Source organism: Phoenix dactylifera, unplaced genomic scaffold, assembly GCF_009389715.1.
Source record: "Phoenix dactylifera cultivar Barhee BC4 unplaced genomic scaffold, palm_55x_up_171113_PBpolish2nd_filt_p 000222F, whole genome shotgun sequence".
NCBI classification, from domain to species: domain Eukaryota; kingdom Viridiplantae; phylum Streptophyta; class Magnoliopsida; order Arecales; family Arecaceae; genus Phoenix; species Phoenix dactylifera.
In genome coordinates this window covers 284,275-297,820 of record NW_024067730.1, presented here as the reverse complement: position 1 = coordinate 297,820, position 13,546 = coordinate 284,275, and the positions used below count along the sequence as shown (strand labels likewise).

Below are 13,546 nucleotides of genomic sequence, written 5' to 3'. Positions count from 1 at the left end.
CTGAGACAATTGGATTTGCTAGTTTGTTTTAGTGCTATAGGAGTTTTAGATCGACATCAGCTTTTAGATTTGAGGTAGATAAGCCCATCCCCATTGGATTTTGATGGCCTTGTAAAAATGAAATCTTTGTCAATCTCAACCATTGGATTAGATGATAATGCAATACCTATCATTATTAGATTTGGTAGAAGGATTTTGAGATCAGAATGACCACCCAACCCTCTGTATGCACAAATTCATTTCCTTTGGATTTTGATATTCTTCTTATGAGCTGTTTAGATCTGTTGCTGGAAATTGGACCCGGGGGCAATCTTCGGTCGGTGAGAGGGACAGCGGGTCACCACGGCGGCGCGGCGACCAGTCGGCGGGCGGCGTCCTCCGCTTGGGGTGGCCGGAGAGAAGGAGCTGGGGGCCTTCACGGCGGGGCGGCGATCCGTCGGCGAGCGGCGTCCTCCGTCTGGTGTGCCTGCAACAAGCCGGTGGCCGGATCTTCCGGCGCCGGCCCTCTGACGCTCAAGTCAGGAAGGGGGCAAATAGTGTTGAAGAGGAGATAAAGTGTTGTAGAGCGTGTAATTTTCCACCCCCCCGCCTGAGAAGCCAAGGTTCCTTTTATAGGCGGGGTCGGTGTACCTGTGATGTAACGGGGCGAGGCCGTAGTACGGACTTGCATGTTGTCCAGGTCGGTGCACGGTCAGGTGCGGAATTATTACATCGATGTCGGGTGCTGGTGAGGTCGTCGTCGACCTGGAATTGGGGCGCTGCCAGGCGAATTATTGCATCGATGTCGGCGGTGAGGTCGTGCTACGACCTGAATTGGGGCGCTGCGCCAGGTGAATTATTGCATCGGTGTCGGAGGTATGGCCGAGATCGGGGACTTATCATTGGTTGACTAGATCTTGCTGGTGCTATACTTGGCCGTGGAGAGCCGAGGGATCCGTAGATGTCAGGAGCCATGCGCATTAATTATGGAGTAAGCCCGGAGATCCGCCATTAATTGTCGAGTAAGCCGGAGATCCGCATTAATGGTGGGAGTAAGCCGGAGATCCACATTAATGTGGAGTAAGCCGGAGATCCACATTAATTGTAGAGTGAACCGGAGGGTTACAGCGGCCATGCGCAATAAATGCTGAAGCAGTGGCAGGGTATGGTCCTCAGTTGGACCTCGGAGGAGTAGATCCACATTAATTGTAGAGTGAACCGGAGGGTTACAGCGGCCATGCGCAATAAATGAAGCAGTGGCAGGGTATGGTCCTCAGTTGGACCTCGGAGGAGTACGGCCGTAGTAGGTGGCTGACAAGGGTAGACCTTGAGCATCAAGATTTTCCTAGGTCGGATGTCTTGAGGTCGGGCGTTCCGAGGTCGGACGCCGACTTCGGCTGTTCAGGGTCGGCGATTGTGCGGCTTCTTGGGGCATTCGTGTCACTTGGGGGAAAAATCTTATTCCCCAACACTACCCCCCGCTTCCGAGTTCGAGCGGCTTGCGGGCTCGGACGTGGGAAGTAAAGTCTGTCATTAGAGTTAGGGGGCGAATCTCGTCCGCGCCCTCGTGTTTCTCGGAGTGTTTATGGCGAGACCCGCGCCCTTGGGCGTTTCGAGGTTGCTTTATTCAGCGAACTTATGGTGGAGCCCGTATCCTTACGTTTCTCGGAGCGGATGTAACGGGGGTGGCGTCTCTTGGATCGCCAAGACCGCTTCGTGCGGCGGACCCATGATGAGGGTCCTCGGGCTCAACGAGGCGACGCCTCGATCCCGTAATCGGAATTCCCCGCTCATCAATGAGCGTGCCGTTACGGGGTTCAAAACGGACACGCGGCATGACCTAGGATCGGACGCTTCCGATCTCGTATTACTGGATCATGGATCCGGTATTGCCCCCAGTACGATTTTTCGACGATCCGTCCGAAGATGAACCTGGGCTACGGGTCCGACACGGAAGACATTCCTGCCGTTTTGACATCCGAGGCGGGATTGTACGAACAAGACCCCACCGAGCCTTCGACGAGGGCAGCCGAGGCGGACGGCGTCCCGGAGGCGGCACCGCGGCCGAGACGGACGGCGTCCTGGAGGCGGCACCCGAGGCCCCTGCCCCCGACCCCGAGCCTGTGCCGGCTGAAGGTCCCGAGGTCATCACAGTGCCAGATGATCCCCCGGATGTTGCTGCCGCCGCTTGAGGCTTGGCGCATTTTTTCATTTTCATCGTATCCGAGGTCGGCTCTTGAGTGGCCGACCTCCAATTTTGTAATTGGCCTTACGGCCCTTTGTCAATAAAAAATACTTTTGTCATTTTGTGCTCGTCTTTCCCTTTCTTGTCGTGAATGAGGCTAGAGTCTTAGCTAACCGCCTCGACGACCTCTAACTCTGTATTTTAGTTCTCGGGCTACTTAACGAAGTTGCCCTTTTTCTGAGTTATACCTTAGCCTTCTCGGATCTTAGTCATTCCGAGCAAAGGGAGCTCCGAGCTTAGGTTTCCAGAAAATTTTTCTAAGTCCTATAACTCGGATCTTAGAATCGCGAAAGTCGTCACGTTCGGCCTTTAGAGAAATTCCAAGGCATTGAGGTCGGGCCTTAGCCCTTCCAGTAGGACCGGGCTAGGTCTGTTCGTGCCGCTATTCGGGGGAGTCTAGTCGGGTTTCCAAACTTGACTTCCGGGTCCTTTGTAGGGAGCGCGGGCTAATAGTCGAATTATCGCCGAAGGTTTTCATAGTTATTGTTCTCGGACTCTGCCGAGATTTCAGTAAGTAAGGCTGGAATCTCTGAAGATCGCCTTAGTATCTGTGTTCGGCTGGTGCACTTGCGGCCGGGACCGCTTTCCTCAACTAGACATCGGAGTCTATGTATGGGGGCCGAGTTGGGCCCTAACTTATGAAGACTTTGTTCAAGTTGAGACTTGACGAGTGGAGACTTGTCGAACGGAGCATGCATAATGTAGTTAGGAGATCGGTCTTAAGCCGACCCATTGGAGTAGCCCGACTTTGGGGCGAGATAGGACTCCAACGTTAGATGATTAGCGGTATGTAGATAAAATTTGACAAGGAGGGCATCGAATTAGATGTACCTCTTGTATTCTCGGAGTTGTGTTTCACATGGCGGAGTAGGTTGCTTCCCTTCCTCGTCGTCCTCTGGAGTCATTTTTGACTTGTAAGGGGGCTCGGGCTTCTCACGGACCCGACGACACCCACCGAAGTTAAGAGGATCTGGGGAGGCTTTATTGATTTACAGTTCTTTTCGAGGTCGAGGGAGCTTGAGACCCTCTGGTCGGACCCCGGGGCGCCCCAACCTTAGTCGAGGAGTCTTGTGTCAGGTCGGCGGGCCTGTGGGCGCTCTACCGAAGTAGGGTGCGCGCTAGTTCAATGGCAGGGCTCTGCTTCAGAAAGTATTGTCCGCTTCGGGGATCGGGGATCGTCGACCGCTCCCGGAGGTCCACTTTGTGGCGCCCCGGGTGGAACCACCCTTTCCACCCCTCACGGCTTCGTCCCGAGGTCGAGGGAGTTTGGAACTCAGCGGTCGACCCTCGGGGCATCCCGACCTTAGTCGAGGGATCGTTCGTCAGGTCGGTGGGTCTGGGCACGCTCTACCGACCTGCGACGCTTCTCGAGGTCGAGGGAGTCTGGTTCTCTACGGTCGACACTCGGGGCATCCCGACCTTAGTCGAGGAATCGTTTGTCAGGGGATCGGGGATCGTCGACCGCTCCCGGGGGTCCACTTTGTGGCGCCCCGGGTGGAACCACCCTTTCCACCCCTCACGGCTTCGTCCCGAGATCGAGAGAGTTTGAGACTCTACGGTCGACCCTCGGGGCATCCGACCTTAGTCGAGGGATCGTTCGTCAGGTCGGTGGGTCTGGGCACGCTCTACCAACCTGCGACGCTTCCCGAGGTCGAGGGAGTCTGGTTCTCTACGGTCGACACTCGGGGCATCCCGACCTTAGTCGAGGGATCGTTCGTCAGGTCGGTGGGTCTGGGCACGCTCTACCAACCTGCGACGCTTTCCGAGGTCGAGGGAGTCTGGTTCTCTACGGTCGACACTCGAGGCATCCCGACCTTAGTCGAGGAACCGTTCGTCAGGGGATCGGGGATCGTCGACCGCTCCCGGGGGTCCACTTTGTGGCGCCCCGGGTGGAACCACCCTTTCCACCCCTCACGGCTTCGTCCCGAGGTCGAGGGAGTTTGGGACTCTACGGTCGACCCTGGGGGCATCCCGACCTTAGTCGAGGGAATCTTGCGCCGGTTGACGTTTCGTCGTCCTGCGATACTTCTCGAGGTCGAGGGAGTTTGGGACTCTACGGTCGAGCCTCGGGGCATCCCGATTTTTGGCCGGAGAATCTGAGGATCACAGACGACCCAACATTAGAAGAGAATTACAGTCATCAAAATGAGAGAATTATTTGCAAAAAGGAAGCTGAATCCATTGTCCTAATTGTCTTGAACCCCTAGGGATTTCATTGGTGGTACATTCGTAGATTCTCGGAGTTCCAGCTTCGCGGGATCAGAGTCCCCTCCAGGGACTTCAATTTGTACGCCCCTGGTCATTGTACCCGGGCAATTCTATACGGCCCTTCCCAATTCGGGGCGAGCTTTTCTTGCTCGGTCGGTTGAGAAGCCTCGGCTCTCCTGAGGACGAGGTCCCCTACTTTGAAGAGCTTGGGCTTGACTCTGGAGTTGTAGTATTGGGCCGTTCGCTGTTGGTATCTTGCCATGCGGACCCGGGCGACCTCTCGTGTCTCTTCGACGAGGTCCAAGTTGCTCCTGAGCTGGGAGGAATTGGTGTCGGGGTCATAATGCTCCACCCTTGGAGAAGGCAGGCCGATCTCCAACGGGATGACGGCCTCAGTGCCGTATGCTAGGTTGAAGGGGGTCTCTCCCGTGGGCAGTCGGAACGTGGTCCGGTACGTCCAAAGGACATTGTACAAGTCCTCGACCCACTGTCCTTTGGACCGATCAAGCCTAGCCTTGAGTCCCTGCAAAATAGTGCGGTTAGTTACCTCAGTTTCTCCGTTTGTCTGGGGGTGAGCAACCGAGGTGAAGCGGTGATCAATGCCGAGCTCGGAGCAAAATTCCCTGAAATGAACATTGTCAAATTGTCGACCATTGTCGGATATAAGGATACGGGGTAGTCCGAATCTGCAGATTATGGACTTCCACACGAAGTCCTGCATCTTTTGCTCGGTGATCCGGGCGACGGGTTCGGCCTCGACCCATTTGGTGAAGTAGTCGATGGAGACGATCAGGAACTTTCTTTGTCCGGAGGCTAGGAGAAAGGGCCCCAGGATGTCGATCCCCCATTGGGCAAATGGCCAGGGGGCGATGATAGAAGTCAGCAGGGCCGAAGGTCGGCGCTGGATATTGGCGTTTCGCTGGCACCGATCGCATTTTCGGACGAAATCCGTCGCATCCTTCTGGAGTGTGGGCCAGTAATATCCTTGCCGCAGGATCTTGTGGGCCAGTGCCCGACTCCCCATGTGATTTCCGCAGATCCCTTCATGGACCTCTCGGAGGGCATAGTCCGCCTCGGAGGGGCGGAGGCATCTGAGAAGGGGAGAAGTGAACGATCGACGATAAAGTCTATTCTCGTACAGGACATACCGGGGGGCTTGGAGCTTGATTCGGCGAGCCTCCGTCTCGTCATGAGGTAGGGTCCCGTCTTGGAGGTAGCAGACGAGCCCATCGATCCAGCTTGGCTCGGAGTCGATGCACATGGTGGGCTCGGGTTCCTCCGTGCTGGGGATCTGAAGATACTCGAGCGTTGTTCCCTTGGGAAGCTCGCTCATGCGGGAGGTTGCCAATTTGGACAGCTGGTCTGCCCTGAAGTTTTCCGCCCTGGGAATGTACTGAATATTGAAAGAATTCAGGGCAGACGTAAGTTCCCGCACCTTTTGGAGATACTTTTGCATGGATGGCTCTTTAGCTTCAAAGTCTCCTTGGATCTGGTTCACTACCAGCTGGGAGTCGCTGAAGGCCATCAGGTCTTCCACTTTCAGTTCTTTCGCCAGCTTGAGCCCGGCGATGAGAGCCTCATACTCGGCCTCATTGTTCGAGGCCGGGAATTCGAGGCGCAAGGCTTGCTCGGCCACTACTCCGTCTGGACTGGTGAGGATGAGTCCGGCTCCGCTACCCCCCGAGGTTGAAGACCCGTCCGAGTGCAGGACCCATGGCTGCCTCAGGGCTTCCTCCGCGGATACGGGTGGCAACTCGGGGTCGTCCGGCAGAGTACACTCCACGATGAAGTCGGCGAGTATTTGGGCCTTGATAGCCGGCCTGGGCCGATACTCGAGGTCAAATTTCCCGAGCTCAACCGCCCATTTGGCGATCCTCCCCGCACGATCCGACCTTTGCAATATTTGCTTCATAGGCTGGTCGGTCAATATAGCTATTGTGTGGGCTTGGAAGTAAGGCCTGAGTCTCCGAGCCGAGATGATGAGAGCGAAGATGGTCTTCTCAAGTTTAGAATATCGGGTCTCAGCATCCCTGAGAACCCGGCTGGTGTAATAGACCGGCTTTTGGAGCTTGTCCTCTTCCCGGACGAGGACTGAGCTCACTGCAGCTGGGGAGACGGACTAGTATAAATAAAGGACCTCGCCCTTCTGGGGCTTGGTGAGCAGCGGGGGAGAGGCCAGAAGGCTCCGGAGCTCTTCAAAGGCTCGCTGGCATTCTTCTGACCACCGGAAGTCTTTCGGCCGTTTGAGGCTCTTAAAGAAAGGAAGGCAGCGCTCGGCTGATCGAGAGACGAACCTTCCCAAGGCGACAACTCGCCCTGCGAGCCGCTGCACCTCCTTAACTGTCTTCGGAGGCGACATCTCTTGCAGTGCCCGGATTTTCTCCGGGTTGGCTTCAATTCCGCGCTGGGTCACTATGAAACCCAGAAACTTGTCCGAGGTGACCCCGAACGCACATTTCGCCGGATTGAGCTTCATTTTGTATCTTCTGAGCTTGGCGAATGTCTCGTCGAGATCGGCTATGTGGTGCTCCGCCGCTCGGCTTTTCACCAGCATGTCGTCCACGTAGACTTCCATATTTCGGCCGATCTGGTCTTTGAAAATTTGGCTGACCAGTCTCTGATAGGTGGCCCCAGCGTTTTTCAGGCCAAAGGGCATCACCTTGTAGCAGTAGGTGCCCTTGTCGGTGATAAAGGCCGTCTTCTCCTCGTCTTCTGGCGCCATTCGGATTTGATTGTACCCTGAAAAGGCGTCCATAAAAGTTAGCAGTTGGTGCCCTGAAGTAGAGTCGACAAGCTGGTCGATGCTTGGAAGGGGAAAGCTGTCTTTCGGGCAGGCCTTGTTCAGGTCGGTGTAGTCCACGCACATACGCCATTTCCCGTTGGCCTTCTTTACGAGGACTACGTTGGTGAGCCAGTCTGGGTAGGAGACCTCCCGGATGAAGCCGGCTCCGAGGAGTTTGTCCACCTCCTCGGCCGCAGCACGTTGCCGTTCCGGGACGGAGCCCCTTTTCTTCTGCTTTACAGGCCTGCTGGTTGGCCTCACCTGGAGTCGGTGAACCATGACCTCAGGGTCAATTTCCGGCACGTCCGCAGGCGACCAGGCGAAGACGTCAGCATTGTCCCGCAGGAAGCTGACGAGGCGATCCCTCTCGCGGGCGCCGAGGCCGGAGCCGACCTGCACGGTTAGCTCGGAGAAATTTTCTTTTAGTGGAACTTGAACAAGAAGCTCACCGGGCTCTACTTGCTTCTTCCAGAGAGTGTCCCTCGCATCGAGGGTTTCTATGGGCAATGAAGGGCCCGTTGGCTGAATTGTCGCCTCGGTCGGTTGCTTTACTCCGTGGGCCGCCGTGTAGCATTGCTTGGCGACCAGCTGGTCTCCTCGGACCTCGCCTACTCCTTGGCCGGTGGGGAACCGCATGAGCAGATGGTGGGTTGAAACTACCGCTCGAAGGGCATTCAGCCCTGGCCGCCCAAGGATGGCGTTGTAGACCGAGGGCAGACGGACCACCAGGAAGTCCGTCCTCACAGTGCTCTCCCGGGGGGCGAGGCCAACTGTGACAAGGAAGCTGGTCTCACCTTCGACCGGGACCGAATCTCCGGTGAACCCGACCAGTGGGGCGTTGATCCTCCGGAGATGTCCTTCTGTCAACCCCATTTTTTGGTAGGCATGATAATACAAAATGTTGGCTGAGCTTCCATTGTCAACTAGGACACGCTTTACATCAAACTTATTTACAATCATTGAGATGACCACAGCGTCATCGTGAGGGGTCTCGACCCCTTCTAAGTCCTCGTCCGAGAACGAGATGACTTCATCAGTGCGTGGGCGTTTCGGGGGTGCTCCCGGGGCGGCTGCTCCTACTGAGGCCCTTCCAATCATGTTGATGGTGCCGGCAATGGGCCTGTTGTCGTCCGGATTTTTGGTTGGTACGACATCCTCCGCCGGCCTCCTTTCCTCGCACCGGTTTCTCACAAACCGGTTGAGTACTCCTCGACGGATGAGTGCTTCTATCTCGTCCCGGAGCTGGAAGCAGTCCTCCGTGTCGTGCCCACGGTCTCGGTGGAAGCGACAGTACTTCCTGGGATTACGGAAAAATCCCGCGTCTCGCATAGGCGGCGGGGGTCGGAAGAAGTCCCGACCCTCGATTTCCATCAGGATCTCGGCCCGGGGGGCGTTGACGGGTGTATAGTTCTCGTATCTCCCCGGGTACGTCCGAGGCCGTGGCGGGGACCTCGGTCGAGGAGGGGTCCTCTGCTGAGGTCGCCCCTGCTGACGGGGCGGGCTCCTCAGTCTGGGGAGATTCTTCTTTCGACGGGGGGATCGGCTCCTTTGTCGGTCGCGCTCCTCGCGGCGCTTCTTCTGCTTCTTAGAGGCGGGCTCAATTGCTCCCCGCCTAGAGGCAACTGCCTCCTCGGCCTTGGCATACTTCCGGGCCCGGGCCAACATTTCGGTGAAGTCGGCCGGGAAGCTCTTCTCGATGGAGAAGAGGAATCGGTAGGAGCGAACCCCAGTCTTCAGAGCCGACATGGCTATCGACTGGTCTAGCTCGCGAACCTCCCATGTGGCGGCGGTGAAGCGGTCCAGGTATTCCTTGAGGGACTCCCCCTCTTTCTGTTTGATGTCGAGGAGGGAGTCTGACGTCCGTCGCTGGCGCCGGCTGGCAGCAAAGTTGGTGGCGAACTGCCTGCCGAGTTGCTCAAAAGAGGACACCGTGTTCGGCTTCAGTCCAGAAAACCAAAGCCGAGCGGTCCCTCGGAGGGTTGCTGGGAAGGCCTTGCAAAGTATGGCCTCCGAGGACCCTTGTAGGGCCATGAGGGCCCGATAGCTCTCCAAGTGGTCGAGAGGGTCGGTGATTCCGCTGTAGGGCTCCATCTGAGGCATTCTGAACCTCGCGGGAACCGGCTCATCCTCGATCTGGCTGGAGAAGGGGGACTTGGTAGTGAACTCAAAGTCTCCCTCTTGCCTCGCCTTCTTGCTGTGGAGTGCCGCGATCTGGCGCTCCAGATGCTCAACTTTTCGGTCGAGCTCCCCTGCCTGCGGAATTGTTGCCGTGGTTTGCACCGGCTCACGGCGGTCCGGAGCTGACTCAGCCTCAGAAGGCTGGAGTCTTCTGTCGAGATCTTCCCCCGGCAGCTCTCCCTGGGGGGAAGTCCGCTCCTCGTTATTGGCTCTGGAGGAGCCATGTAAATTCTGGCCGGGGAGAACCGGGCCGTTGGGAGGAAATTCCGGCGGGAACTGGGCCCGCGAGGGAAGCGTTGGTAAAGCTTCCTCGCGTCGCAGGCCCTGAACGGCGGCGGCCAGGGCCTGGACTTGCTGTACTAAGGCGTTGAACTGTTCCGGCTGGACCTGAGGAATTGGGTCAGCCGGAGTTGGAGAATTCTGGACGGAGCGTCCAGGACTTTGCGGGGGACGCCGGGAGACGTTGGAGGCTCCCTTACTTCTCAACTTCATGACTGCTACTCGGGCCCTTCCTCTAGCGCCAACTGTTGCTGGAAATTGGACCCGGGGGCAATCTTCGGTCGAGTGAGAGGGAGCAGCGGGTCACCACGGCGGGGCGGCGACCAGTCGGCGGGCGGCGTCCTCCGCTTGGAGTGGCCGGAGAGAAGGAGCTGGAGGTCCTCACGGCGGGGCGACGATCCGTCGGCGAGCGGCGTCCTCCGTCTGGTGTGCCTGCAAACAAGCCGGTGGCCGGGTCTTCCGGCGCCGGCCCTCCGACGCTCAAGTCAGGGAGGGGGCAAATAGTGTTGAAGAGGAGATAAAGTGTTTGTAGAGCGTGTAATTTTTCCACCCCCCCGCCTGAGAAGCCAAGGTTCCCTTTTATAGGCGGGGGTCGGTGTACCTGTGATGTAACGGGGCGAGGCCGTAGTACGGCTTGGCATGTTGTCCAGGTCGGCGCACGGTCAGGCGAATTATTACATCGATGTCGGCGGTGAGGTCGTCGTACGACCTGAATTGGGGCGCTGCCAGGCGAATTATTGCATCGATGTCGGCGGTGAGGTCGTCGTACGACCTGAATTGGGGCGCTGCCAGGCGAATTATTGCATCGGTGTCGGAGGTATGGCCGAGATCGGGGACTTATCATGGTTGACTAGACTCTGCTGGGCTAACTTGCCGTGGAGAGCCGAGGATCCGTAGATGTCAGGAGCCATGCGTATTAATTGGGGAGTAAGCCGGAGATCCGCATTAATTGTCGAGTAAGCCGGAGATCCGCATTAATGGTGGAGTAAGCCGGAGATCCACATTAATGGTGGAGTAAGCCGGAGATCCACATTAATTGTAGAGTGAACCGGAGGGTTACAGCGGCCATGCGCAATAAATGCTGAAGCAGTGGCAGGGTATGGTCCTCAGTTGGACCTCGGAGGAGTAGATCCACATTAATTGTAGAGTAAACCGGAGGGTTACAGCGGCCATGCGCAATAAATGCTGAAGCAGTGGCAGGGTATGGTCCTCAGTTGGACCTCGGAGGAGTACGGCCGTAGTAGGTGGCTGACAAGGGTAGACCTTGAGCATCAAGATTTTTCTAGGTCGGATGTCTTGAGGTCGGGCGTTCCGAGGTCGGACGCCGACTTCGGCTGTTCAGGGTCGGCGATTGTGCGGCTTCTTGGGGGCATTCGTGTCACTTGGGGGAAAAATCTTATTCCCCCAACAAGATCATTATTAGAGTTAAAAACAAATTAGATATAGATCAGAAAATGGTATATCCATATTTTTCAATAAATATAGTTATGGATATGAATATTAAGTGGATACAAATATTAAACAGATACCAAAATTAGTATCCATATTTGTTCTAAATGGATACGGATATAAATCGGATTTGAGCATATCCATATTAGTATTGAACGAGTATGAATATAAGTTAAATATTATTTGGATAGAAACCAATTTTTCAGCAAAATTTAGTGATAAAAATTAATATTAATTAAATAATCATAAAGGATAAGAATAGAATTCGCAATGTAAATTACACACAACACACAGGTAATTAAAGATTTAGAGCATCGTTATTAAATAGACACAAAGACCAACATAATCAAGGGTCTAGGTCACTAGTTCGACCAAATTTGTATTAAAATATTAAAAGTTAAAGATTATTTAAGAATAAAAATATAATATAAAAATATTAATAGTTTTCATCGAATATTATCATTACTCTTTATTTATAGCATAAGTAAAAATAACCATGAATTGTTTGTTCTATGAGAGCTTGTAAGAAAAATTGTATATGAGTATAAAAATATATAGAAGTTAATTTTCAAATATTTTAGCAACAAAATTTTGAAAATATCATAACAAATAAAATAAAGCATACTATTTTTTTCATTTTTAGAAAAAAATTATAAAAATAATGATTAAAATATAATACACATCAAATGATCATTTAACAACCTGAATACACGTAAGTAAAATTAAGTTTTTGTATGAAGTAGAAATGCATGTTGTAGCTGATGACCTGTCATTCAACTAAATATTATTGGTTTGATTCTTGGGGTACACAATTTATTTTTAAGAACTTCTTTTTGGGATATTTGAATCCAGAGTCGTAAAGCGAGATGGCACTTGGCACGTACGAGGAGGGAGGACTCTCGATAGAGTCTTCTTCCTCCTAAGTTTGTCGGACGGAATCCGACTCTAGATCGGATTCCGGTGTCCTTTGAGCTCTATTTAGAACTTCTCCCACCTCCCGTCCACCCCACTGGAGTAACCAACTCTGATCTGAGTTCATTACCGGATTTTTTTTTTTATTTTCTCTCCAATTATCGGCCGTCATCTACACCGTGGCCGCAGCCAATCGCTGTCGGAAACCAGGTAAGGATCCGGAATCATTAGATCTACCTTCTTCTCTATCTTCCGTAGTCCTTGGAGTCCCGATTCCGGCCGGTGATCGCCGGATTTAGGCTGAGAAAGAGATCTGCCTAGTTTTGGTCATTCTTTCGGTTGATTTCTTATCGTCGGTCGTCTATTGCCGCCGGCCGCCATTCATGGTAGCCTGGCCATTGGTCCTCCGGCCAACAGTCACCACCACAGCCACCGGCATTAGGTTCCTCGATTCTAGGGGGAGCTCCGCTGTTTCGTCAAAGAGGAACAAGGCAAAAAAAAAAAAAAAAAAAAAAAGAGAGAGAGAGGGAGAGAGAGAGAGAGAAGGATTTCTCTCCTCTTCTTTTTTTTTTTTTTTTCTCTCTCATTTCTCTCTCTACTAGATTCTCTCTATTAGGATTTGCTAAATCCTAGAGAAGGTGGTCCTGGTCTATGCCGTCGAATAGCATACCAGCCCTCCACCCCAGCCTAGATCGGGCACCGCTAGATTGCACCATCAACACTTTCTATATTGTTATTTATATCTTAACATGACTCTTAATTAGTTGTTAATTAATTGGATGACTTAGAACGGACCGACCAAGATGTCCAACACACCTATTTAGTCAGCTCTCTAAATGTATTGGAATTTAGAATTTTATTTTGAAAATAATTATAGTGAAATTTTGATAAAAATATAATTTTTGAAAATTAGACTTTAAAAGAGATTTTCAAAATTAGTTGCATCTGTCGGTTGGTTTCGCTTGCAATATAAGTAATATAACTTTTTCCTAAATTTATCGATAAATTATAAAATATTTCCTAAATAAAATTATTCATAATTTATGAAATTGATGTATAGTATTTTTAGTTATTGAATATGTCTTTTTTCTAACTATTAAATAACTCATGATCTAAAACATTAATTTTAATATCGATTATGTCCGATTGATTTTGATATCATATAATTTTATGAATTTTCAATTTAGAGCATGATATATATTTTGAAGAAAAAGAGTTTTGATTCGAAACGAATTTGGACTAGCAACTAAAGTATATTTGATACTTTGCCATTAGGGGTTGTATGTTGGCATTTCGATATCTTACCAATGGAGATTGTACGTTGGCATTTGGATATCCTACCAGTAGAGGTTGTATATTGGCACTTTGACATCTTGCTAGTGCAGGTTATACATTAGCACTTTGATACCCTGCTAGTGGGGGTTGTATATTGGCACTTTGATATTCTGTCATTGGCAGTTATAAGGTGGCACTTTGATATGATCATAGTTAATAACTATCTAGATAAACTTGAT

The 13,546-nt window shown here is 52.5% G+C and overlaps 1 protein-coding gene across 1 annotated transcript in view; it reads right to left on the bottom strand.

Annotated features, from left to right (window-relative positions):
* Positions 1-13,546, bottom strand: part of LOC103717291 — a 35,228-nt gene that overhangs the window by 19,378 nt on the left and 2,304 nt on the right. The window lies entirely within an intron of this gene.